At 38.8% G+C, this 25,928-nt stretch overlaps 1 protein-coding gene across 3 annotated transcripts in view; it reads right to left on the bottom strand.

The window, feature by feature from the left end:
• Positions 1–25,928, bottom strand: part of DLC1 (DLC1 Rho GTPase activating protein) — a 452,588-nt gene that overhangs the window by 201,441 nt on the left and 225,219 nt on the right. The gene's annotated exons all lie outside the window — the stretch shown is intronic.

The following is a 25,928-nucleotide window of genomic DNA, read 5'->3' on the forward strand; positions in this document are numbered from 1 at the left end:
TCTCCTTTGTAAAGTGAGATAATCACATCTAGTCACAGAGCTGCTGAGAGAACTACTAAAGCTACCTCTCTAAAGATCCAACGTACTCAGAAAAAAAGATTGTGACCCTCAGGATTTATCACTATGAGCACTTGTCCTGTGGACTCATTTATTGACATGGGAACTTTAGAAGTTCCAGTCTCAGCATTTATCACTACTGTTATTTTCCAGACAGGTTTCAGAATGAGATGTTTCAAAAGACTTATAGCTGAAATGTCTAGTTCCAGCACAAATTCAGTATATGTGCTGCCAAAGTGAGCACCCCCAGCACAAATTCAGGAAGAGGCATTTCTTGTTCTTATTCACCTCAGCTATTCATGCATAAAATAAAATTATCATGGAATCATTAATTTGCACTGAAAAGTTTTTTAAAATATGTAATTTTATTTGACATATTGGAATTTGATGCCTTCTACACTGCAACCACTAAACACAACATAAAGATAGGGCTGAAAACAGTGTTTTCCTCACCTTGATAGTGGATAAAGTCTGTAGAGCTGGTGTAAGAAAAGCATGCTCAAATCAGCAATTGTGTTTTGAGTGACTGTGTGTGTGTGTGTGTATTTGAGAGTCAAGCGCATCTCTGTTGTAGATCAAGTCCAGAGAGCAGCATCAGTCTTCACTCCCAGAAACATCACTTCTCAAGACACCTGTATCTTTGTGAGATATTTTTATTTTTTATTTTCTTTAAAACACCTTTATTTGCTTTAAAAACATAAGACTTCTTGTACAATAAAGCATAAGCATGTTTCATCTAGATGTAGCATGTTTCATCTACATGATAGGGATAGGCTTCCAGAATTTTCCAGAGTTATTTTTTCATCTGTAATAGGTTTTCCTTCTTTTAGAACTCTCAAACACTTAAGTTATTTCCTTCCTTTACAAGATAGTTATCTCCTAGTTTGGGTGATACTTGCTTTTTACATGTTTTTAAAAATATTTTAAAATGGAATTAAATCTGCACTGGGGGCCATATAGCAAGTCTAACTCCTTTTATCCCCTATCAGGGTTATTAATTATGTTCTCTCTTTCATGAAAAGCAAACAAACAGCCAACAAAACAGAGACGCTTCAATTAATTGACAACATTTCGATGGTAGGTCACTAATCAGTGTTTGTGGAAAAAATTCCTTAGAATAAAAATGGCTTATACTTAATGGGTACTCAGTATCAATAAGGCACAGTTTTTAACTTTTACCTGCATACCTTCCCTCAATCCTTAGAGCAACTGGCAACTAAAGCACCTTTTGGAAGATGACATGGTCAGTAACGGAAACCAGGGCACAACCACTGGCAGGCTGGCCCCTGAGCCACATTTACCAGGCTATTTCAAAATAAAAAATGAAGTAAGTTTGGAGAGGTCCCAACTTGTTGACCAGGACCATACAACATATGTGCAGGAATGTTTGCTTAGGATATTTAAAATTTATCCCCATTTGGCTAAGGCAGTTGAGTCAAATTTAATGCCTTGTCCCAAATCACAGGTTGACTGATGACAAAGACAGACCTTTCCCATCAAGATTGATGATGCAAGCATGTGACTGAGCAAGCATGTTTCACAAACATGACAGTCAGCAGGATTATGAAGCAAAAAATACCTTTGTTTTCAAGGTCCAATGCTCATATTCTTATAGACAATGCCAATTACATTCAAATCTCACCATGTTATGCAGGATTCTTTAAGCAATAAATATTGATTTCTACTAATGATCATAATAATCATATTACAAATTTGGAAAGAGGATGGCCAACATTTAGTGATCTTAAAATTTTATAGCTTTTCTTCTAAGATCATATATTAATACCAACTAGAGGAGTCAATGTTGTGGCATAGCACCTTAAGCAGCTGCTTGCTTGGAGTCCTGTTTGCTCCACTTCTGATCCAGCTATCTGCTGATGTGTCTGGGAAAACAGTTTCCATTGCTTCAGCCTCTGACTCCTATGGGTGACCTGGAAGAAGTTCTTGGCTTGAGCCTGACCCAGCCTCTATGCCGTGGTCATCTGGGAAGTGAATCAGAGGAGGCAAGATCTCTCTCCCTTTCTCTGTCCCTTCCTCCAGATATTTCCCTCCCTCTCTGTAACTATGCCTCTCAAAAACAAAATCTTTAAAAAAAAGGGCAGGGGGAGAACAGCCCTCACTGATTTACCTTTGATTTTGAGGGAGAATTTTCTTGTAGATAACGATTGCTGAGTAAATTAAATCAAGTCGTACAATTTCCTAGAGCCCAAAGACATTAAAGAAGTTAGAAAATACTGGGACTTGGTTTTCAACTAATTAAATGTATTTGCTGGATCTTAATTAAATGTCTCACATTATCTTAGGTGTACAAAACCTTCAGCAAAGTTTTCTTCTTTGTGCAATTAATATTCAAATTTAAGAAAAAAACATAAAAAATTGTCTTATGCAGAAGTTATCAACCGGCACTGATTAGACCCATCACTGATGTTCCATTCCGAGGAATGGAAACATAGCAGATGATGCAGACTATCCAGGTGGAAACAGAATGGCTTTTCCGGGCACTGAATTCTTCAGAAGAAACATTGGCCAAGAGAGTCTTCCTACCCTTGACTTCTAGGAAATATGGCTAGATTTGGTTCCATGTCCTGAGTTCCCATATCCATGAAGAAAACAACTTACAATCATGGAAGAGATAAGTTTATTTTGCTGCAAATCAATTTTTACTCTCTGTGCATTAGTATTTAATGATATACATTTTCCACAAACTTTATGAAGACCCACTTTAGGGATTAAAAAGGAAGGTTCCATGCGAGCTGGCTGTTCAAGATGTTTTAGAGAAGACATTCATCATACATTTGTGGAATTAAAATACAAATATCTAGTTGTGTCTACAGTTTAAATAACAAGTATGATTATTGCTTATGAGAAAGATCCCATAAAAGCATATTTTTGAATTCATTAGGGGCTTTTGCTAATGGCTGCCATATGTTTCATTTGAACTGTATCCTCAGGAAGTGATTTAACATTTCTGGCAATAAAGCAATTAAATAGGATTTTCCTGCTGGCCATATGGGTTAGCTGTAACTTCATATTTTCTTCTCTCCCTTTTCAATGGAACAAAGGAAAGTCTACTAATAACTTCCAAATGAGAGAAAACAAAATCATCCATAGTCTTTGCTTGTTCCACTCTGTGCTATTTAGATGATAACAACCATTTCTATGGCTCCACATCACCCTTGTTGCTCCACAAATTGACAATCTGACAGTACTCTCCAGGTTAAGGTTTTCATGTTAAGCTGGCCTGTTAAAGGTGCTTTGAATTGAATCTTTAAAGCGTCATTTAAAAGAAGGCCCTTCTGTAAAGGAGGAGGAAGCAATTTTCCTTTTGCTAATGAGATCTTTGAAAGCTGTGTGTGGGAGCTTAGACCAAGTGTATGTCTGTCTGTGTTTTGGGCAGTAGGACATGGTCCGAGAGATGCTGATTTAGACAAGCCTCTGGGAAATGTTATAGACACATGTTGATTCTTTTGATCTGCTGGGAATGCTTCCTGCACTCCCAGGAGGACTCTCAGCTCAACACCTTTTAGGAACTTCACACCAGCCACACAGAAGCTGCTGACATAAAGAGTAATAGAGGTTGTGTCGAAATCCATTGTAGTGCAATGACAATCGAAACGTTCTAATTGAGCCAGTCTCTTTTTGATCATAGGATGTGAAAAGAAGACATGATTTAAAATGTTACTTGTATTAACATGCTCTTTTCCTCACCTGGAGAAAGCACTTTGCTCTCACTTCTTTGGACTCAGAATCACAGAACCTCAAGACTAAGAAGTATCTTTGAGGAACAAGTCTTAGAGAGACAGACAGCTAAGCAGGTTGAGCAATTCCACTCCTAAACTCCAATGAAGGGATGCACAACAAAACCACCACTTCTTTTGTGCCCTCCCCTCTCTAGTCAGTGCTTAGTTTGCCTGTTTTCATGTATTAAAGACACTCATGTTTGGATAAAAAAATGCATATGATGATATTTTGTCTCTTGGCTTCTTAGGATCTACTTTGCCCCTTTTTAGTTATTTTTCCTCAACAATGGACAAAACTGCCTAGTGTCTGTCTAGCTTTCACTTGTCTTAGGCATGGTCTCTATGCAACTCAGTGTATTGTTCATCTTTTCTGTTTATTTGTTTGTTTAAGATTTATTTGAAAGAGTTACTGAGAGGGTCCCCAAATGGCCTCAACAGCCAGGGCTGAGACAAACTGAAGCCAAGACCCAGGAGTTTCTTCTGGGTCTCCCATGTGGGTAGCAAACAGACTTTCATTGATTTCCCCAGGACATTAGCAGGGAGCTGGATCTGAATGGAACAGCCTGGACATGAACTAGTGCCCATATGGGATGCCTGCCCCCATTGCTCACCTTTGAGCTGAATAGGGGTGACTTCCCACTGATTACAAGGTGGTTGGGGCTTCTGAACTCTTAAGAATTTCTTTTTCTTTTTCGAGATCTTGTATTTAAAGCTGATGATCTTCTTCAATAAACCCTCTGAATATGTCACTCCACACTCACTTCAGATAGCTTGATGTTGAATTTAAGGAACTGCAGCTTCTAGCAAAACTCTGAGGTCATTTGTATTTGGAAACATGGTCTAACTGGAATACTAATCCTGTTTCAGTTCTTTTTACACAACTTTTTTCCTTAGCAAACAAAATAAAATTCTATGTCTCATGACTAAATCACACTGGCATAACTCAGTCATTATTGTGATTCTTAGATGTAATGCCTGTATCTCCAAGACATACAAATCCACTGCTGAAGGTATTATTCATGACATTGTTCAAAATCCTTTAGATGCATTTTTCAGATTATAAACTTCTTCATAATTTAATAAGTCACGTCTCTTTGTGAACTTTGTTCTAAAAATTCAGTGCTGAATCCAAAATGGACAGACATCAGATTAACCGTAACACTTTATATTTTGTTATGATTTTAACCTTTATATAATTTTGAAATTTTATTAATCTGACTTTATGGCTTTCACTGTAATTCTAGTTTTTTAAACATGAGCTATATATTTAAAAATATTGTTAGAATTTGTGCCTAACATGAATAACTATGGAAAAAGAATAATTGCTGAAGTACTTGAAAATCAGAATTTCATAAGAAATCCAAGCTAAAACTACTTAAATTATGCACACTATCTTTATGATATACTAAAACATTTCACTGAATTGGAATTTGTTCTTATTAAATATGACCTCATGTAAATGACCTCTTGGCTAAGGCTCCAAAATATTTTTTGTTACTGCAAGATATTCAGTAATGGTGACCACTAACGTACATGAAGTAGATGTTTATTATTTACACTGCAATGTCCAGATCAGTTAAAACACAGATTCTACTTTGCCTGAAAGTAAAGGTTTTGAAAGGTAGTGTAGCTTTAATGAAGTTTAGCGCTTCAACCCTGAGGATTGATGGAAACCACTGCAAATAATTAAGAACTAGCAAATTTTCAGGAAGCGGAAGAGTAGTGAAAACTGATCAAGAAAAAGAAAAAAGGGAACTCAAGAGATTTTCAAAATTAGGATGCTAATAGGATAATAACTAAATATTCTGTGTTTTCACAGTTATTGACATTGAGGGAGGTCTTTAAAATTTGCTGTGTGAGCAAATTTGATGAATGTGCCTGAGTCAATCTGCAGAATGTAAGAGATATCTACCATGGGAGAAAGAAGGAAGCACTTGATATTGGGGTTTTCCCATGGCCTTTTCTTGCTAGCAATAACTGTCTCAGGACTTCTTCCTATGACAAACAAGGTCATGGAACTCAGCTCAAGTTCATTTACTGCAGCAGTGACCTAAGTCCTTCTGCCCCCGTTTTTGTTAAGTTCCACCTGCCCTTCCAGATTTTCTTCCATGCTTTCTGCTGATCTGGAAGGCTGGTCAGGAAGGCAGGCTGGGCCATATGCTTTGACTTGCCTTGGATAATTTTGGTTTACAAGAGTCTCGTGATCAATTTAACACTCATCTGAGAATGTTCAGCTTTTGGCAATAGACAATATTAATGACCATATTAAAATTATCTAGGAGGGGTTTGCATTTGTAGCTTCTACAGTCTTGCCTAGCATCTGGTGCAGTATATGTTCAGAAAACAAAGTTGTCACTTTCATACATGGACAAATCTGAAAGACAGCTAAGTGATAAACCGCCTCTCTTTTCCTGGCCCTTTCCAGATGTAATCTGACAAACTTGTCCCTTTTTAGAATAGCACACAAGTTATTTGCTGGTTCAACAAAATGAATTCAGACACAGGTGGCTAGGAGAGTAACTCCTGATTTCTAGGGGTGACACAAGTGTCTAGTCATGCTGTCCCACCTGGTGCCCAGGCCAGGTGTGTTCGTGTGTCTGCTGGAGTCTTATGGAGGAGTCTGATGGAGGATGAGGAAAATATAGGTTATGTATATGCACAGTTTGTGGGGCAGAGATAGAGCTGTTCTGCCTTAGAGGATATGGAGTAGTTGGGTTGTTCTACTGGGAGTGGTTTCACCAGGTACAGATGCACAGCAAACTTCAACAGGGCTCATGGAATTGTTCAGTAGCATGATTAACTTTTTGTGGTAACTCACATTGACTTCAACTGCCTTTTTCATTCTCATAAATATTCCAGTTCGGGTGGTAAGTTATATGTGGCCAATGAATGGGCCTTATCAACAGAGAGTGGGTTCATGAAGAATCCCAATGGGAATTATGAACAGAAAGCAGAATGAGGTTTGGAGTGCTTCCTTCCAACTGACATGCAGTGTCAAACACGTTGTGTCCTTTCCTTTGAGGCCATTCCATTTCCAAGGGAGCTGGCTGTGCACATCTCTCCTTTGGATTCTGATAATTGTTTCTCTCTTTGGTCGTTTGGGCCTTGGGGTAATCACAGTTGTTTCATGAAATCCATTTTTCCACAAACTTTCTGAATATGTTTTAATTTTTCTAAACTTCTCCATTTGGAATATTTTACCTTGTAGCTTCTGCTATGAGTGAAATGGATTAAAACTTGCCCTACCATCTTTTCAGTTTGAAAACTTAGGTTCCTTCCAGAGAATCTTGACATTTATATTTGATGTATTTGTATTTCAGCCAACTATTTATTTTCTGGAATTAACAAAACAAAGTATTTGGTAGCACATTGAAACAAGTATTCATTTATTTGGAGGAAGAGGCAGAGAGAGAGAGAGAAATGAATGAATCTCACATCTGCTAGTGAGATGCCCTCAATACTCAGGCTGAGAGCTGGGAGCCTGGGACTCAATGTGTGTTGGACCCAATGGGTAGCAGAAAACTCAAGCACTTGAGCTAGCACCACTGCCTCCCCAGGTGTAACTTAGCAGGAGAGTCAGAAGCTGAGCTGGGACTCCAACCAGGCATTCCTATGTGGAATGCGAATGTGTCAAGCAGGGAATTAAATGATACATCAAATGCCTGACCTGGTAGTATATTTCAAAATCAACATATTAAATAAATATTAGTGTTTTCCTTTTAAAGATCACAATATGACAGAGCCTCAAACCCACCAAACTGATAAGATCCCAATTATTAAAATAAAAAGCTAGTGTCAGGAAAAAAATAACACATTCTTAAAAAGTTCTGGTTTATTAACCTATTTGCTAAGGGAAACAGCCTATAAAAGAACAAGACTACACTTGACAAACTATTTTACTACAAAACACAAAGGACAATGGATGGGATATATTATAAATGCGCCTTTTAATACTGTTTTTGCTATATCTCATGGGTTCTGATATTTTTGTTTCTATTTTCATTTCTTCAAAAAGTTTTTTTTCTTACTAATTTCTTCAGTTACATGAAGGTCACACAGTAGTATCATTTACTTCAAGGTTTTTTATTTTCTCTTTCATTTTTTCAATGACATATTAGTCATTCAGTGGCATGTTATTTAACTTCATGTTGTTGTAAAATTTTTTTTTCTGTTGTTGATTTTGTCTTATGGCCTTTTCACTTAAGGAGATGTACAGTAACTTGTAATAGAAACTATCATATCCAGTTGTGAAGATGCAATGCAGTATGCCTCTCTACTTCCAAATCAAAGATGAACTCCCATTGAAACTGTTGAACATATCTTGACAATAGGATGGACTCTCTGTCATTGTCCATACCTACAATGTTAGGATACACTTAAATAGCAGAATGATGAATTTATGACTGTTTATGAAGGACTATACTATTGTAACAATATAGGGAAATTCAGTGGGGGGTGTGGGTAAGGGAAAATTCCAGAGTCTATGGAACTGTATGATAAAATAGAAAACAAAAAACCAAACCAAACCAACAAACACAAAACACCTGGAACTGGTGTTATGGTACAACTTCCTGTCAAGCAGGTATCCTAGAGTGGAGAGCTGGTTGGAGTCCCAGTCACTCAACTTCTACTTCAGCTTTCTGGTAATGTGCTGGGAAAACAGCAGTCGGCAGCTCAAGTACCTGTTCTCCAGCCTCCCACATCGGAGTCCTGGATGGAGTTCCAGGTTCCTGGTTTAAACCTGACCCAATTCCAGTCATTGCAACCATTTGAGGAGTGATTCAGAGAGGCTCCCTTTCTCTCTGTCTCTGTCCCTCTGTCTTTCAAACAAATAAATGCACATTTAAAGGAGAAAAGAGAACTAGAGACTTTAAAGTGAGTCAGGCTGAAATTTCTAAGCCTGGACTTTAGTAATAAGTAAAGTAATGCCTCTGGAGAGAAGCCCTTTCCCCCTTCCAAGTGGCCTCTCTTCTATAGGAGACATCTTTATATAAGCTATATGGTAGGAGGACATCTTCATCTCTGAGGAAAACTGTAGGGTTTTCTGAAATTTGTCTTAGCTAAAAAACAAGAAACAAATACACTTAAAAATGCAATGCTGTTTACGGATTTTTCTTCCTAATGAATTCACACCAAACACAGAGCTCAGATGGAGATGACCTAATTTTAAATCTTTTATAGAAGTCAACTTACTGTATTACCTTCTCTGATAAGTCTATTTTTAATGCTCATAAAGCTTTTGTTTAGTATTTGAGTCAAAATTTCATTAACAAATGGTATTTTCCCCATATATTCCTTACCCAGAGAAATTTAAGTACTGGGAAATAAAAAAATATGGAAATAAGTGTGATAATTTTTGATGCATTATTTACATTGGGACTTTCGAGCATGAAGTTTTGCTTCAAAAATAGTAAGTTTTCCTTCATAATGGAAAAAATTCAGTGTGAAAAACATGAATGCTTTTATTAAATGCTCTACTTTCTTAGTCAAAACCTTGAAGTTATTTTTGACTACTCATTGTTATTGAATGGCCTTGATCATTTTAGTTTGGAAGACAACCATAGATAAGTCGCTAAGATAAACAAATAATACTAGCATGATCTTAATTGCTCTTGCTGTAGGGTTTGCAGGCTTTCAATCTATTTTTATTTGTTTACTTAATTTGAAAATGAGACAGAGCTCTCCTTTCAACTAATTCACCTCTCTCAAATGCCCACAAAAGCCAGGGCTGGGTTAGGGAAAAAGTTTGGAAAAATCTGCTGTGAGTGGTAGGGGCCCCCGATACTGCTATCTCTTTAGGTGGGCTAGCAGAGCTGGAGAGGATGTGGAGCAGTTGGAACCTGAGCTGGTGCTCCCATATGGGATGTCAGTATGAATGCTGGGACCCAATGATTTGAGAGTTCATCTTTTGCCTCTTCAGGTTTGCATCAGCAGGAAGCTATAAGTGGGAGCAGAAGCAGGATTCAAACCCAGACTCTGAAATAGGCGGTGGGGATTCTAAGTGATGTATTAATTATCATGTCAACCCATACTCCTTGCTTTACTTAAAGTGCAGGTTCTTTGAGGGCAAGGACTACAGTATTATCACTTGCTCATTTCACTACAAAACTTTCTTACTTGAAAACAAACTGGAAACAGAATTAGGTTATAACTGGATAACTGTATATAGATCTTATAGTCGAAGATGCAATTAAATCCAGTTTAGGATTCAAACTAGTTATATAGAGATGTCATGGCTAGCGCTAAAGCCTGAAGAAGACTGACCAAACATTTATATGTCAGTCTTCTTAGCTATAAAGCTTTAGCTTATCTAAAATCCCAAATGTAAATTCTTCACTTATTAATTAATTTTCATCCTGTATGAAAGGCAGACTGACACATTGGGCTAGGAGGCAGGTAAACATCGGTTTTGTCCATTTGGTTCACTCCCCATATGGCCACAACAGCTGCGGCTGGGTCAGACTGAAGCCAGGAGCTGGGAACTCCATTTGGGTTTCCACATGGGTGGCAGAGATCCAAGTTCTTGGATCACAATCTTCTGCCCTCTAGGATATATATCAGCAGGGATCTGGATCAGAATTAAAAGTACCTGTTGATCCCAGGTACTCTGAAATGTGATGCAGATATCTAAAGTGGTATCTCAATGGCTATGTTAAATGCCTTCCCTCAAGTTCTAAATTTCAAATATTTCTTAATTTGTGCTGAAATATCCAAGTCTTTCTTGGAGAAGTTTGTAGAAAGCTTAGCCAAACAAGAGTATGCATTCTAGAAAGTAGGATGTCTTTAATGTACAGAAGCGGCAGTGCCAGAAGAACTTATTACATTCTTGGTGTCTTTCCATGACTACTGATGCTCTCATAGAAGGTGCTGCAGCTTCCTGTTTGCTCTTTCTTGAAAGATTTGCACTGTGGAAAGCTGGCTGTCATATCGTGAAGAAGCTGAAGTTGTCACATAGTTAGGATGTGAGGCCTCCTGTATACATCCAGGTGAGTGAACTAAGCTGGGAATTGACCCGCCAGTCTAAGCTAAGCCTGCATCCTTGGGAGAGATGTTCAGCTGGAAACATCCAACTGAGCTCTACTTGACTTTGTGACCCACAGAAACCCGTATGAAATTATAGTGTTCACTGTTAGGCCAGTTTGCTAAATTTGGAGGGTCATTTGTTATGCAGCAATAGTTAATATTTTATTTTTTATATTTAAACAATTTATGACTATCTTTTGTATCTATCAAAAAATTGGCAAACTGACATTCATCTTTTCCCTATGGAATTAAATTTTTAAAGATTTATTTATTTTTTATTGGAAAGTCAGCTTTATACAGAGAGATACAGAGAGAAAGATCATCTGACTGTTGGTTCACTCCAAGTGGCCACAACGACCAGAGCTGAGCTGATCTGACTCCAGCAGCAAGGAGCTTCCTCCAGGTCCCCCATATGGGTGTAGGGTCCAAAGTCCTTGAGCTGTTCTTCATTGTTTTCGCAGGCCACAGGCAGGGAGCTGGATGGGCAGTGGAGCAGATGGGACTAGAACCTGTGCTCATATGGGATCCCAGAGGATGTAAGTCATTTTCTTTTGTGGCAGACCAAATGGAAATGGACAGAAGACCATTCTCTATTATTGTTATTCTGTTTCATACTTCCTTACAGCTAGGCATTCCACTTACTTAATGGTCATTATTTGTAAATTTCAATTTACATTTATTGAGTTCCTCTGAACATTTTAAGTGAAAATAGGAACTACATGCAACCTAACCAATATTGATTTAGAAATCAATATTTAAGGAGTTTGTACTTTTCAGAAGATACTGATGTGAGCATACAGTCAACCATATGATATTCATGCCACATTTACAGACACAGAGATTAGTTAATGAAGTAAACTGAACATTTTTATTTTTGACTGTTTACCTGTATTGGTCTACTTAATTCTCAGGGAAATCCTACAAGTCATCATGAATATTTCACTAGTGGGTGGTGTCTTTTCTTTGAAAAAAAAATAAATGCTGCTGAAAAATAAATGCAGGACTTTAAGTAGCTCATATTATCGAGAAAAATGTAACAGATAAGCACTTTAAAACCCTTCAGTGACTTTAAAATAAAGGTCTGGCTTTATCAATACAATACAGCTTTGCTTTCCTTTTTTTTGTGTTAATCTAAGTAAACCTTTAACTTCCAAATAGAACACAAACCACGTGATTTTACTGATGAAAGGGTAAATAGATTATTATTATTCCTATTAGAGTCTTACTGCACATTAAGCAGCTGCAGTTTTTATAAAACCTCAAATCTCAAACGTTTTTGAGATTTAAACCAACCAAAATGAAAGTGTGATTGTGTTTTCTTTCCTTAATGACTTCCAAAGGTGGCGTTGTCTGTATAGCACGCTTGTTTGTATTTTTAAAGTGACTACTTGAGTATCAAATTATCTTTTGACAGTCCTTGGTAATGCTGTATAAAGATTTGTTAACATAACATAATCCAAGCGATTTGTTGTTGAAATGTTAACAACAACAAAAAGTTTTGGTGAGTGCCTCTGTATCCCATGTCATGGTGTTTGGTTCAAGTTCTGGCTAATTGGCTTCCCATGAGCCTCCCTCTGACGTAATTATAGGAGGCAGCAGATGATGACTCAAGTATTGAGTCCCTGCTATCCATAAAGGAGATCCGAGCAGTGCTCTGGTCTCATGGCTTTGGCCTGGTCCGACCCTGGATGCTGTGGGCATCTGGGGAGAGAGGCCCAGTCAGTGGAGGAGCTCTCTGTGTCCATCTGTCTGCCTCTCAGCCTTTCAAATTACAAAATGGAAATATATTAGGATATTGAATAAGTGGCTTGCATTTCTTGAAATGAAACCACATAGGGCACACACAACAAAGGCACTGGGGTGAGAAAGCCAGCAGAAAAGCTTTAGAATCCTGTAACTTGTGGCAATTAATTCACCAAGAAGTTGGGTTTTTGTGAGTGGGGGTTACCTGCAAAAGAAGTAGGAATGGGGCCAAGAAATTTGGGTTTTCAGACTACAGCTAGTCCCTTAGGAGATTTGAGAAAGGTAAAATGTAAGATAAAGGGAAATCCCCTTTTTTGCTTTCCATAGGTGCACTAAATTGAATCATACCACTATACTATATCCTGAGCGTGTCAACATGTTCTGAGAGAGTAATTCTGTATGCACACAAAGACAATCACTCTAGTGGTAAATACTACTGTGCCACCTGTAAGGGCACAGCAGTGTAAATGAGTGACTTCTGAAACTATGCTAGAAGGTAGAAGCACAAATGTTATCAAAAGTCAGGGGATGGTTGTCAGTAAACCAGTGGTCACACGTGGGAAGATAAACAGCTGCTGGAGACATTTGTACAGTATAAGAATTCAAAGAAAAAGAACCTTGGGCACTCTCATGGATACTATCAATAAGGGAGTTCTAGGTACCAAAATTATCAACCTGAGCATCCTAAGCATTTCTAACCCAGGTTAGCTGAGTTTGTGGTTCTCAGACTTTAGTGTGCCTCAGAATCACAGACCCTGAGCTTTCTGACGCTAGAATGGACTTGAGCATTTATATTTCTTCCAGATAGGTGGTGTTGCTGCTGTCCTGGAGAGCACAGCCTGAGATGCATCAACCTGGGAGAACTCACCAGTTGTTAAGTACTGTGGCATAGTGGCTGCACTCTGAGCTTTTGGGATTTCCTGGTTGACTTTCAATTTTAGGTGAGTTAGAGTAGGCATTAGGCAAATGGGCTCTGATGAAGACATGGACATTTCCAGAGCTGAGATAGACACTGTTATACTTCCAAGCAATATGACTGAATTTTGGGTCTGTGTCCCTGCTTTTGGAAGCACAAAACGTATTTCCTGTTTCCTAGTCTCCCATCACATTTTATCTGTTTACCCACTTGCCAAATGTTATGCTGCACAGTGCCAGGTACTGGGGATGTTAATATCTCATACAGGAAAATGTTCTCTTATGGAACTCACAACACTGGGCAAGCCAATGTTAAACAGATCAATGAGTGAATGGCAGTTAAACATGGTGGAAAGTGCTAGAAGGAAATATTCAAAGAGGAGGAGACCTCATTTAGTTTTTCCCAGAAATAAGACTTCAACTGACACCTAAAACTTGACTGCTCCAAGTGTGGGTGAAAGATCCCTTCCCAGAGTGGGTACTCATGTGTAAAAGTTCCGGACTTGGAGTTCTGCACTTCAGGATTTGAAAACAGAACCGTAGAAATACAGCTCAGTGAGTGATAAATAGGATGGCAGGAGATGGTGTTAAGCTCTATGCAGTGTCTGGGCTGTACAGGAACTTAGAGCTCAGGTTAAACACCAACCATTTCTACCCTGGTTTTAAGATGAATAATGTGAACTATAAATTAAAAAAAAATCACCAGACCTAGCGCGATAGCCTGGCGATTAAATCTTTGCCTTGCATCTGCCAGTTCTTGTCCCAGCTACTCCACTTCCCATTCAGCTCCTTGCTTATGGCCTGGGAAAGCCGTAGAGGACAGCCCAATGCTTTGGGACTTGCACCTGTGTGGGAGACCCAGAAGAAGTTTCTGGTTCCTGGCTTTGGATCAGCTCAGTTCTGGCTGATGCAGCCACTTGGGAAATAAACCAGCAGAGAGATCTTTCTCTCTCTGTATCTCCTCTTTTTGAAAATCTGCTTTTCCAATAAAAAATAAATCACCCTGGTTATTGTGTGAGGAGAACATGCTGAGAAGGCACCAGGGTAGACATGGCAGGTGGTAACACTTAGCAATTAATATCTACACAGCGGTGTACTTTCTTTGCAGTAGAAATTGGGGGGAGGGGACACTGTTTTATTAAGAGTTTTTCTCCTTTTCAAAAATTTACTTATATGTTTGAAAGACAGAGAGAAAGAGAGAGATATTCCATCCACTCCTTCATTCTCTAAATAACCATAGGTGTTGGCGTGAGGAGTCAAGGCTGTTTTCCCTGGTAGATTGGAAGTGGAGCAGTCAGGACTCAAACTGGCCCTCATCTAGGATGCTGGCAATGCAGGCTCCTTTTTCTTTTCTTTTCTTTTCTTTTCTTTTCTTTTCTTTTCTTTTCTTTTCTTTTCTTTTCTTTTCTTTTCTTTTCTTTCTTTTCTTTTCTTTTCTTTTCTTTTTGCCTTTGTCTACTTGATTCATCTGATAGCACAAGAATTCAGTGGCATATGGAAATCTGCCTGGGGTGGAACTTCAGCAGACATAGCACATATTTTTTTGAAGACTGTGCACCTAACTCAATACTCAGGAACTTTAGACTGAACACCAAGGTCTATTCTATGGGATTAAGTTACAAGTCTGTAAATCTGTGCTCATTTCTCACAGCATCTGTGTTTAGTACAATGTGGTGTATTGATTGTGTGAGTTCCAAACCAACTGAAATTATAGATAATTGTATATGAAATGCATTCAAACCAGTTACCAGTTACTATGTACATCTTCTTTGCTACTGGCGGGCCTACCCATTGTAGCAACTGTACAATGATATCTTCTGCCCCAATGAATGCATGTAAAGAGGGCAGAAGATGACTGTGAAGTCAGGGGCTAGGATTGCACACACCCGTCTTCCCTCATTACCTGTCTTTCGCTTTTTTACTTGGTTAAAATTTCCTCATTGTCTCCAAGGCACAACAGATTGAAGAGTACTTCAAAATGCCTTTCTTCACAAAGAGATGCAGACAGGTCAGCCTTCTAGAAAAGTTTTCTCATTCAGAAAACTGTTTAAAAACTTGGAATAAGTTAAAAAAAATCAGACAGTAGATAGATATGAAGACAAAAAATGCCACAGAAAACAAAAGCAAAAACAAAACAAAATAAAACCAGCTGAAAAGAATTTGCGGGCCCGGCGGCGTGGACTAGCGGCTAAAGTCCTCGCCTTGAACGCCCCGGGATCCCATATGGGCGCCGGTTCTAATCCCGGCAACTCCACTTCCCATCCAGCTCCCTGCTTGTGGCCTGGGAAAGCAGTTGAGGATGGCCCAATGCATTGGGACCCTGCACCCGCGTGGGAGACCTGGAGGAGGTTCCTGGTTCCCGGCTTCGGATCGGTGCGCACCGGCCCGTTGCGGCTCACTTGGGGAGTGAAACATCGGATGGAAGATCTTCCTCTCTGTCTCTCCTCCTCTCTGTATATCCGGCTTTCCAATAATAATAAAATCTTAAAAAAAAAAAAAAAGAATTTGCATGAACCTCAATGCCACCTGAACCAGGCAGACAACAGCTGGCTGTTGTGCTGAGTCCTTTGCAGCAACCAGGTCCCAGAAGTTTCAGTGATTTTCTGGCTTCATTACTTACTCAGCTTCCTGGTAAATGGATTCTCAATGTTCTGCACCTAAACTGTTGATGTTATGTTGGAGCTTTTAATTGATCGGGATGATACTCTGCTGGCTCTACCTTCATACCAGAGAAGGTGTCCCTAAGAAGCCGTTGACCTTAGCTGGACAAAAAGATGCTGGACTCTACGCTTGGTACATGCTTGCAATGAAGGAATCTCAACTCAACTTGAACTGTGGTTATGCAACAAGGTGGAGGAATCCACCATGGGGGGAGGGTTAGGGAAGGGGTGGGGGGAATCCCAGTACCTATAAAACTGTGTCACATAATACAATGTAATAAATAAGTAAATAAATAAATAAATAGATTATGTTAGGATATTATACAGATCCATGGTCTATAGATAAATCTAGACTTTTAATGTATTCTTAATGTTTTTGTTATTTTATAAGCGTTACTTTAGCTATGTTGATTTTTCTATTGATGTGCCTTCACTATCAAAGCAGCATCTGGCCTCACAGTAACACAGGTCCTAGCAATTTCCCTTGGTAAGCACAATGCTGCTGGGATGCCGTGACTGTGGATCCTTGTACGACAGCTTCATATAGTTAGCATCAAAAGAAAATAACCCAAGTGGTGTCTCTATGTACCTTAATTTTTCAGCATAGTTTTTTAAACAACAGTGATTTTTGTTTCACTGTATAAATAAGTTCCCCTCTCAACAATGACAATTTTAGACCTCATGGTGAAGATTGGGCCAAAGAGACACACATTTCACTTTGTGTGTGAAAAAATAATGATTGGCAGGAAAAAAGGTGGTGTTCTCTCAGGTAACAAATTCCAATCTGTAGGAATCTTCTTTTGCTCAGAGATCTGGCGCAATGAAGCTCCAAATTAAATACACAAAGAATGAATTCTTTAAGCTTAATATTATTTTAATAAGTCTGGCTCAGTCCAAGTTAACACTCAATGTGGGGGGCGTGGACGATAGAAAAGTTCCAAGATGAGGATTTGTTGTTACAAGGATACCTTTTATTTTGTTAAAACAGCTATTTCTTGGAGGATCAAAAAGGGGAAAGAACTATATTCCTGATTTTTGGCAATGACAAATTTTCCTTATTGTATAATGCTCTCAAATTTAAAATTGCTATGTTTTAATTCAGAAGTGATTCGGATTTGAACATCCTAAGAAACCCCAAACAAACTGAAGCCAAAGTGAAATAAACAGCCATCAAAATCAAAAGCTTATACCAACCCTAAATCTCACTGTATTCTGCTTTTTGCTTAAAAACACAATCATCTTTTTTTTTTTTTTAAAGATTTATCTACTTTTTTTTTTTATTACAAAGTCAGATATACAGAGAGGAGGAGACACAGAGAGGAAGATCTTCTGTCCAATGATTCACTCCCCATGTGAGCACAACGGCCGGTGTTGTGCTGATCTGAAGCCGGGAACCAGGAACCTCTTCCAGGTCTCCCACATGGGTGCAGGGTCCCAGTGCTCTGGGCCATTCTTGACTGCTTTCCCAGGCCACAAGGAGGGAGCTGGATGGGAAGTGGAGCTGCCGGGATTAGAACTGGCGCCCATATGGGATCCCGGGGCGTTCAAGGCGAGGACTTAAGCCACTAGGCCATGCCGCCAGGCCCAACACAATCATCTTTTGGAAATTTGTAACATTTGAGAAGCACAAATATTTTTATACCCCAAAAGGAATAAAATATTGATACCAGCACTCAGTCCTTGCTCCTTGTTTTATGTGGCTTTGATATTATCCTGCTGGGCCTTGATTTTTGCTAGTCTGTTCCTTGACATCACATGTTGTGAATGTGACCACAGGACAATGTGCTCATGTTCTGAGCATGAAGTCTCAAACCGTGCACCACTGATTTCAGCTCCCATAAAACAACATTTTTCATGTTGGTGAATTAGCTTCAGTATTTTTACTGACCTTTAAATCACACATACTAAAATTTGATTGACCAGAATATTTTGGAAATGGAATGCAAATTGCATTTTTTCCCTTAATGCCGCTTTACATTAAACATTCTTTAAACCATTTTTGAAAATTGTTGTAAAAGTGGATTTGCATATTTTCTTGCCTTAGTACATAAAGCACAATGAACACAATGCAATCTTTCTTCAAAGACTTTGGCCTTTGCAGTGGCTCTAGTTCTTAATCATTCTCCCTACCCTTTTAACTTTAAGTATACCCGAGGCTTGGAGAAGGAGTGGGGTACACATAGCCTGTCCTGGAAGCTGCAGGGAACATTAATCATAGTTGCATACTGATGTTCTTGCTCCTGCCTTTTCTCTGAGAAGTAAATGATGGGTTATGTGATTAAGCCATCAATTCACCCAGCTTAACTGATATCTTAGAGAAGTAAGTTTATTTGGAAAAATACAGTTAACTGTGATGTTTTCTGAATTTTCCTGAGTCCCTGATGAATTAGATGCTTAGAAGTCATTCTGAGATGCTGGAATTTATTGAGCTCTCTGTAGCTTCTGTATAGGCAAAGGAATAGACTAAATAGCATTGACAGAATTTCTGTAGCATGATGATCCTAGGTAAATTACTACCCAATTCAATGGTTTAAGAAGGAGACTAGAGTATTTTAGCATGATGATCCTAGGTAAATTACTACCCAATTCAATGGTTTAAGAAGGAGACTAGAGTATTTTTTTCATATCACACAACCATTAAAAAAAGAGTGAAATCCATGGGCCAGTACTGTGAGACGGCAAGAAAAGCCACTGCCTGCAATATTGGTATCCCAAATTGGTACCAGTTTGAGCCCTGATTGCTCAACTTCCTATCCAGTTCCCTGTTAATATATCTGATATATCTGGGAAAGCAATGGAGGAAGCTCAAGTGCTTGTGTTTCTGATCCATATGGGAGATTCAGAAGAAGCTCCTGGCTCCTGGCTCCTGGCTTCTTATTATTGGTCCAGCGGTAGCCATCGTAGCCATTTTAGGAGTGACCAGTAGATGGAAAATCTCTCTCACTGACTCGATTTCTTCCCCCTTTCTGTAATCTCTGTAATTCTGCTTTTTAAATAAATAAATATTTTAAAAAAGAATCATGTCTTTTGCAATAAAATGGATGGAAACAGAGACCATATACATACTGAAATAAGCCAAATCCAAACAGAGAGATCGTATGTTTTCTCTGACTTGTGGTAGCTAGTACATAGAGTACAAAAACAAAACAAAACTGAATGTCTAAGAGAGAAAGTGACATCCTATCATTTGACTATTGCTTACAGACCTTGTCTATGTTCCCATGGAACAGTGTTCTTCCTATTTTTTACATATTTAGTTCAGCATAAAGACTGTGATTATAAAATGAAATGAAAATATGTTATCACAAAAATTGAAAGAAAAAAGGAAGGAAGAATGGGGAGAGGGGAATATTGCTTTGTTCTTAGAATTTTATCTATGAATACACGAAACTGTTCTCTTTATATTAATAAAAAAAGAAAAATTATACAATGCCTTTATCTTTCATGATTACATGCATCTATAAATTCCTGCAAAATATTCTTTCCCTAGCAATGCTATAACAGTTTTTCCTTAGTATACAGAATGCAACGTTCCAAAGAAGATTCAGATTGTTCAAAGGGGGGAATCTCAAGCTGTAGTAGGAAATGGCTCTGTGTTGTTATGAAAGCATCCTTCACATCCTCTTGGCCCCCTCTTTTTTTTTTTTAAGATTTATTTGATATTTGTTGGAAAGTCAGATATACAGAGAGGAGGAGAGGCAGAGAGAAAGAACTTCCGTCCGTTGATTCACTCCCCAATTGGCTGCAACGGCTGCATCTGAGCTGATCTGAAGCCAGGAGACCAGAGCCTGAAGCCTCTTCCAGGTCTCCCATGTGGGTGCAGGGTCCAAAGACTTTGGGTCATCCTCTACTGCTTTCCCAAGCGACAAGCAGGGAGCTGGATGAATCAAAAAATCCAAAATCTAATATGCTCCCAAATTTCAAACATCTTGAGCACTGGCATGACTCACAAGTGGAAGTTTCACACCATGAAATTGTTTCATGCACAAAATTTTTAAAAATCCTGTAAAAAATATCTTCAAATTATTCGAATAAGGCATATGTGAAAACAAATGTATTTCATGTTCAGATCTGATTTCTATTCTTAGAAATTTAATTATGTATATGTAAATGTTACAAAATCAGAAAAAAAGCCTGTGAACTCTGATAAACTTTTGGTCCCAAGCATTTTGGGTAAGTGATACACATCCTGCAACTCAAACTCAATGGGACTCTCTAAGTAGTTCAGGGTGACTCATTTTCCTTCTTTTCCTAACATCAATTTGTCAGATATCTACAGCATGGTCACTCTATTCGCTTCTACTGCAGAGAAGCGAACACTATAAGATGTTAGCAAATCCCAAATTAGTCAGACACAGAGTATTTTCAGAGTGTCTTCTCTGTGTGCCAGGCACTGTGCAAGTACTGGGGAAACAGTGACAGCACCCAGTCATTGAAGCTGGCTTTCTTAAAGGGAAGGCTGATCATCCACATACATAACAAACACATTACATCATGTTCAGATCCGTGTTAAGGAAGAAGATCAAACATGGCCACCTAGTGGAGGCAGGGGGTGGCTTGGAGATACATCGGAGGGGACAGTATCATTACAACTAGAGTAATCAGAAGAAGACTGCCCTGCATAAACAGCAGAGAAGCGAAAGGTGCGGAGAGGACTGGCTCTGTGCCGGGAGGGAGCCTGTGTGCTCCAATGACAGACACAAGGCTAGTCATGGTGGCCCAGTGAAGGAGGGGGGAGCATGGCGGGGAGAAAGGTCAGCAAACAGGGCACAAACCAGATCTGTATGCCCTTGTACGAATTTTATGCTGGTTGCAATGGGAAGCAGCGGGGAGAAGTAGAAAGGGTATCTTGATCTGATTAATGCTTAGCAAGATTATTCTTCACACAGAATAGACTGTGTGGCACTTGAGAAGACAGGAGACTTGTCAGACACTGGGAGACTGTTGATTAAAGCCAGGTGTGTGGCAGACAGACATCCTTAAAGATAAGGAAAGAAGAAAGCGTCAGAAGATACTCTAGGGAAAGTGGGTAGAACCTGATTGCTGCAAAGACTTGATGTGTTGCTGAACCAAAGAGACAGACCAACGATGCTTCTGGATGTTTGACCTAGGCGACTGGCTGAAAACCTGGGTGTCTGTGTGAGAAGAAACCAAATAGCCCTGATTTTCTGTTATGTTCAATATGAGGTCTTATTAGGCATCTAAGTCGAGATGTTCCATCATAATTTATTAGTGACTACTATATCTGACACTCTATCCTAAGCCCATTTGGTTGCAATAACTAATTTAAAGCCACTCAGTATTTGCTGGAAATACAGACTGTTAATAATGCTAATGTTATAATAAATGTGGATTCTGAAATAGTTCATAAGAACCACGGCCCATGGGCCTGAGCTGAGTATCACCATGCTCTCAATAGACAGAGTTGCTTCTGGAGAGAGATGAAGGTTACACACAATTTTAGAGACATCAGCTTACACGGTGATGTGTTTACTAATTTTTAAAGGTTTATTTATTTATTTGAAAGAGTTACCATAAGAGAGATCTTCCAACTGTTGATTCACTCTCCAGATGGCTGCAACAGCCAGGGGTCCAAGCCCCAATTACATTCTCACACATGTGTGGTGGCAATCCAACACCGAATGCTTGGACTATCTTTTCCGGCTTTTCCCTAGACATAAGTAAGGAGCTGGATCAGCAGCAGAGCAGGGATACAAACTGGCTATACATGGGATGCTTACATCATAGGTCACGGCTTAACCCACTATGCCACAAAATGCTCACCCCTACACGGTGTTTTTAAAACCATGGAGCAGGATAAGATCTTCCGAAGAGCAATGATGAACAGGGATGAAAAGCTGCCTGCAGATAAGTCATGGACATTCAGCAATGGAGAGAAGCCTCTTGAAGGAGGAGGAACCAAAGAGCAGCAGGGGGTGTGACAGCAGGAAATTAGGCAAACTGATACAGAGTCCCTCTAAAGTTCACTGACTCCTTAATACAAACGTTTCTTTCTTTTTTTAAGACAAGGAGTCATAGAGTCAGTGGACATGAAGAGCATGTAGGTCAACCCTTTTCTCTACGGATTATTAATATTTGTAGAGAAAACAATGTCCTGGCATGAGAAAATCTTCTCCAGATCTGTTCATGTTTACTGTCAGGGCAGGAGACATTGTGATGTAGGGCAGAAGATTATGAAGGGAGGGTGGCCTAAACCCTGACTGAAGCTTCTCAAAGCAGGTCCGAGGGTCACAGCTTTTTTTTTTCTTCACGGTAAAGCCATCCTTTGGTCAAGCTGATGAAAAACCCTGTTGCTCATAAAAACAGCCTTGAGAAACAAAGGCTGATACATTTCAAAGTTCTTTGATGTTGAAAACACTAATTACAAAGAAAAAATATTTAAGTCAAAATCTGATCTACTGTTCCACAGAAACTCAGGACCAGTTAATGTAATCGTGGTGAATAAAGTTGGCATGACTATATTTGTGCTTGACAATAAAAAGCCAAAATAGTAATGAATCATTACTTACTGAGTTCACGGTATCACATACATGAGGGTACTTTAAAAACTTTGTGGAAGATAGAATGAAAAGATAACTTTATTTTGGTGTGAGCCATTTTGAAATCCATACATATGCAAAGTATTAGAAATATTCACAGAAAATGTAATTTCCTAAAAGCCATGCATCGATTTTAAATTTTTTTGTATCAACATAAATGTATCTTTGCTTTTTTAAAGATTTATTTATTTTTATTGGAAAGTCAGCTTTATAGAGAGAAGGAGAGACAGAGAGAAAGGTCTTTCATCTGCTGTTTCACTCCCCAAGCGGCTGCAATGGCCGGAGTTGAGATGATCCAAAGCCAGGAGCCAGGAGCTGCTTGCAGGTCTCCCACAAGGGTGCAGGGTCTCAAGGCTTTGAACCACCTTCTACTGCTTTCCCAGGCCACAAGCAGGGAGATGGAATGGAAGTGGAGCAGCTGGAACATGAACCAGTGCTCATATGGGATTCCCAGTTCATGCTAGGCGAGAACTTCAGCCACTAGGCTATCATGCCGGGCCCAATATAAATGTTATCTTTTAATCTCATTTTTCTACGAACTTTTTGAAAACACTCTGTGTAATTTTACTCTATTTCTTTCAATTTGTGCTTTAGACAAGACAACGTGCTTTCAGAAATGATTGTCTTGCAAAATAAAAATTTATTTACCTATCCACTAATGAACATAAATTTGTTATGTATTATACTTGAATCTTAGTTGGGAGAAGAACTATTTTACCTACAATCTTTATGAAAACTGTACATGTTTCCAAAGGCCTATTTTTCTTTTAAAAACAAAACAGTGAGGGCAATCACTTGGTGCAGTGGTTAACGTGCCACCTGGGATACTAGTATTCCTTATCAAAGTGCCTGGATCCACTTCTAGTTCCAGCTGGACACGGAAGCACAGCATGCGGGGCAGCAGGTGAGGGCTCAGGCATGTGGGTCCCCGCTATCCACTTGGTTCTGGGTTGAATTCTTGGATCCTGGCTTTGGCCTGGCTCAGACTACTGCTGGCATTTGGAAAGTGAAGCAGTGGATGAAGGATCCATCTTTCTCAATGCCTGGCCCTGTATCTGTCCCTGTCTCCACGCCTTTCAAGTATGCAAAAATAGTTCTAAAAATTCTATTAAAAAAGGTGAATTGCTTCCCTTCTAAATATTTAATAGGAACTGGAGATCATTTTCTTGAAACATATTCTATTATTTGTAAAAAATCCAAGGAAGTTACAATTTTGTTTCTAACATGTAGCCAGTCCTCAGTTATGCTGCTTGACCATCAGATGCTATAGTTTGTTACTGAGGCCAAATGTAGAGTTACGGCAGTAGACATGATTTTTATCAACATATGTAATTTATGGCATTTGCTAAACCATCATAATGTTTCAGAGTAGAGAAAGTAATAATTTTAGAGAACTATTTACTTATTTATTTGAGAGGCAGAGAGAGACGACTAGATAGAAAGAACTATATTCTGATAACTCATTCCTCCAATGCCCATGACAGCTGGCTGACTCTGGCTGGGTCTCTGCTGATGCCAGCAGCCAGTAACTCAATTCAGGTCTCCCATGTGGATGCCACTGCTTCCCAGGACTGTGTCGGCAGCAGTTAGTGTCAGAATCCAGAGCAGGGACTCTGATATGGACATGAGCTTCTTAACTTCTTGACCGAATGCCTCCCCTTGAAAGGTTTTTGTCCTCAAATTCAAAGGATATTTTTTTCTCAGTGTAGATTAGCTTTGTGTTTACTGTGACGTTTATAGTTACCTAGAACTTGCAGAGATGAAGTGGTCAAAACTAAGCCGTTGTGTTGCCCCACACAACTCGGGCATGTATTTTATTGTGGTATCCACTGTGTGCTAAGGTAAGAGCTGGAATGCTCAGAAGATTGAGTCTGAATTCAGGCTTTGTCACTAACTAGCTACATGTTCTTGGCTTCTATCTCGTCTTCTTAATCTCTAAAATGAGAATAACAGCATTACTTGCCAGGTTGTTGTGATGACTAATATAAAAAAGTTGAAAACATAATGTACCATGCTCTTCAAATATATGACATTTGCCTAAATACATACATACATACATATATACATATATATGTATAATATATTTGCTTAAAGTTAAGTTAATGCTATTTTAGGAAAACAAAATCAAAATATTAAGACTGGTGTTAAAGTTTTCATTATTTTCCTAATGTGATTCAGATATAAAAATCACCGAGAAAGAATGATTTGCCAATAATTATCTAATAGAGATGAAATGAAAACAAAGTAAAAACAAAATCAGTAATCACTGCCCAAAGGCAGAAGAAAAAATAGAGATTCCGCTCTGGAAGAACTAGAACTAGAAAGAAGCAATGTTTACTTACTTGACAATGCATTTAGTAGAGAGTAAATTCCAGAATGTTACCAGTATTTCATTTCTTTCTGGTTTTGCTAAACAAAATCATGTGGCACACAAAAGATGACTGGTATATCAGAATTTAGAATGTGGATATTATTTCTATAACCTACATTACATATTGGCAGCATTGTTTCTGAGTTCAAGCAAAGATAGCTTTGATTCAATTAAGATTACATTTAAATTAAATTACTCAGTATCTCACTAAGAATAATGAATTACCTAATTAAGGATGAATTCACTCATAGTTACATACAATAGCTGTTTCAATATTTTCAAAGGACCAGACATAGAGAAATACATAATCCAGTAGACTTGCATTTTATAATGATCTGTAATGCCTTTATTTTATTTGATAATTACATTAACATCATGAATTGTAAGTAGATAAAAAATAAGGGAATATATTCTGATGCTTCTATTCATTGTTTAATTTTATTCTAGAGGAATACTTAAAAAATTATGGATAATAGAATTAAGAAAATTTACTTTGTTATAAAAAATTGTGAAACCATGCATTGAAGGAGCTTTCAAAAACTTCGCACAATATATGTTATAAAAAGTTATATATGAGGGCCCAGTGCGATGGCCTAATGGCTAAAGTCCTCACCTTGAATGTGCTGGGATCCCATATGGGCACTGGTTCTAATCCCGGCAGCTCCACTTCCCATCCAGCTCCCTGCTTGTGGCCTGGGAAAGCCCAAAGCCTTGGGTTCCAGCACACATATGGGAAACATGGAAGCAGTTCCTGGCTTCTGGCTTCGGATTGGTGCAGCACCGGCCATTGCAGTCACTCGGGGAGTAAATCATTGGATGGAAGATGTTCCTGTCTGTCTCTCCTCCTCTGCATATCTGA

Source organism: Ochotona princeps, chromosome 11 (genome assembly GCF_030435755.1).
Source record: "Ochotona princeps isolate mOchPri1 chromosome 11, mOchPri1.hap1, whole genome shotgun sequence".
NCBI classification, from domain to species: domain Eukaryota; kingdom Metazoa; phylum Chordata; class Mammalia; order Lagomorpha; family Ochotonidae; genus Ochotona; species Ochotona princeps.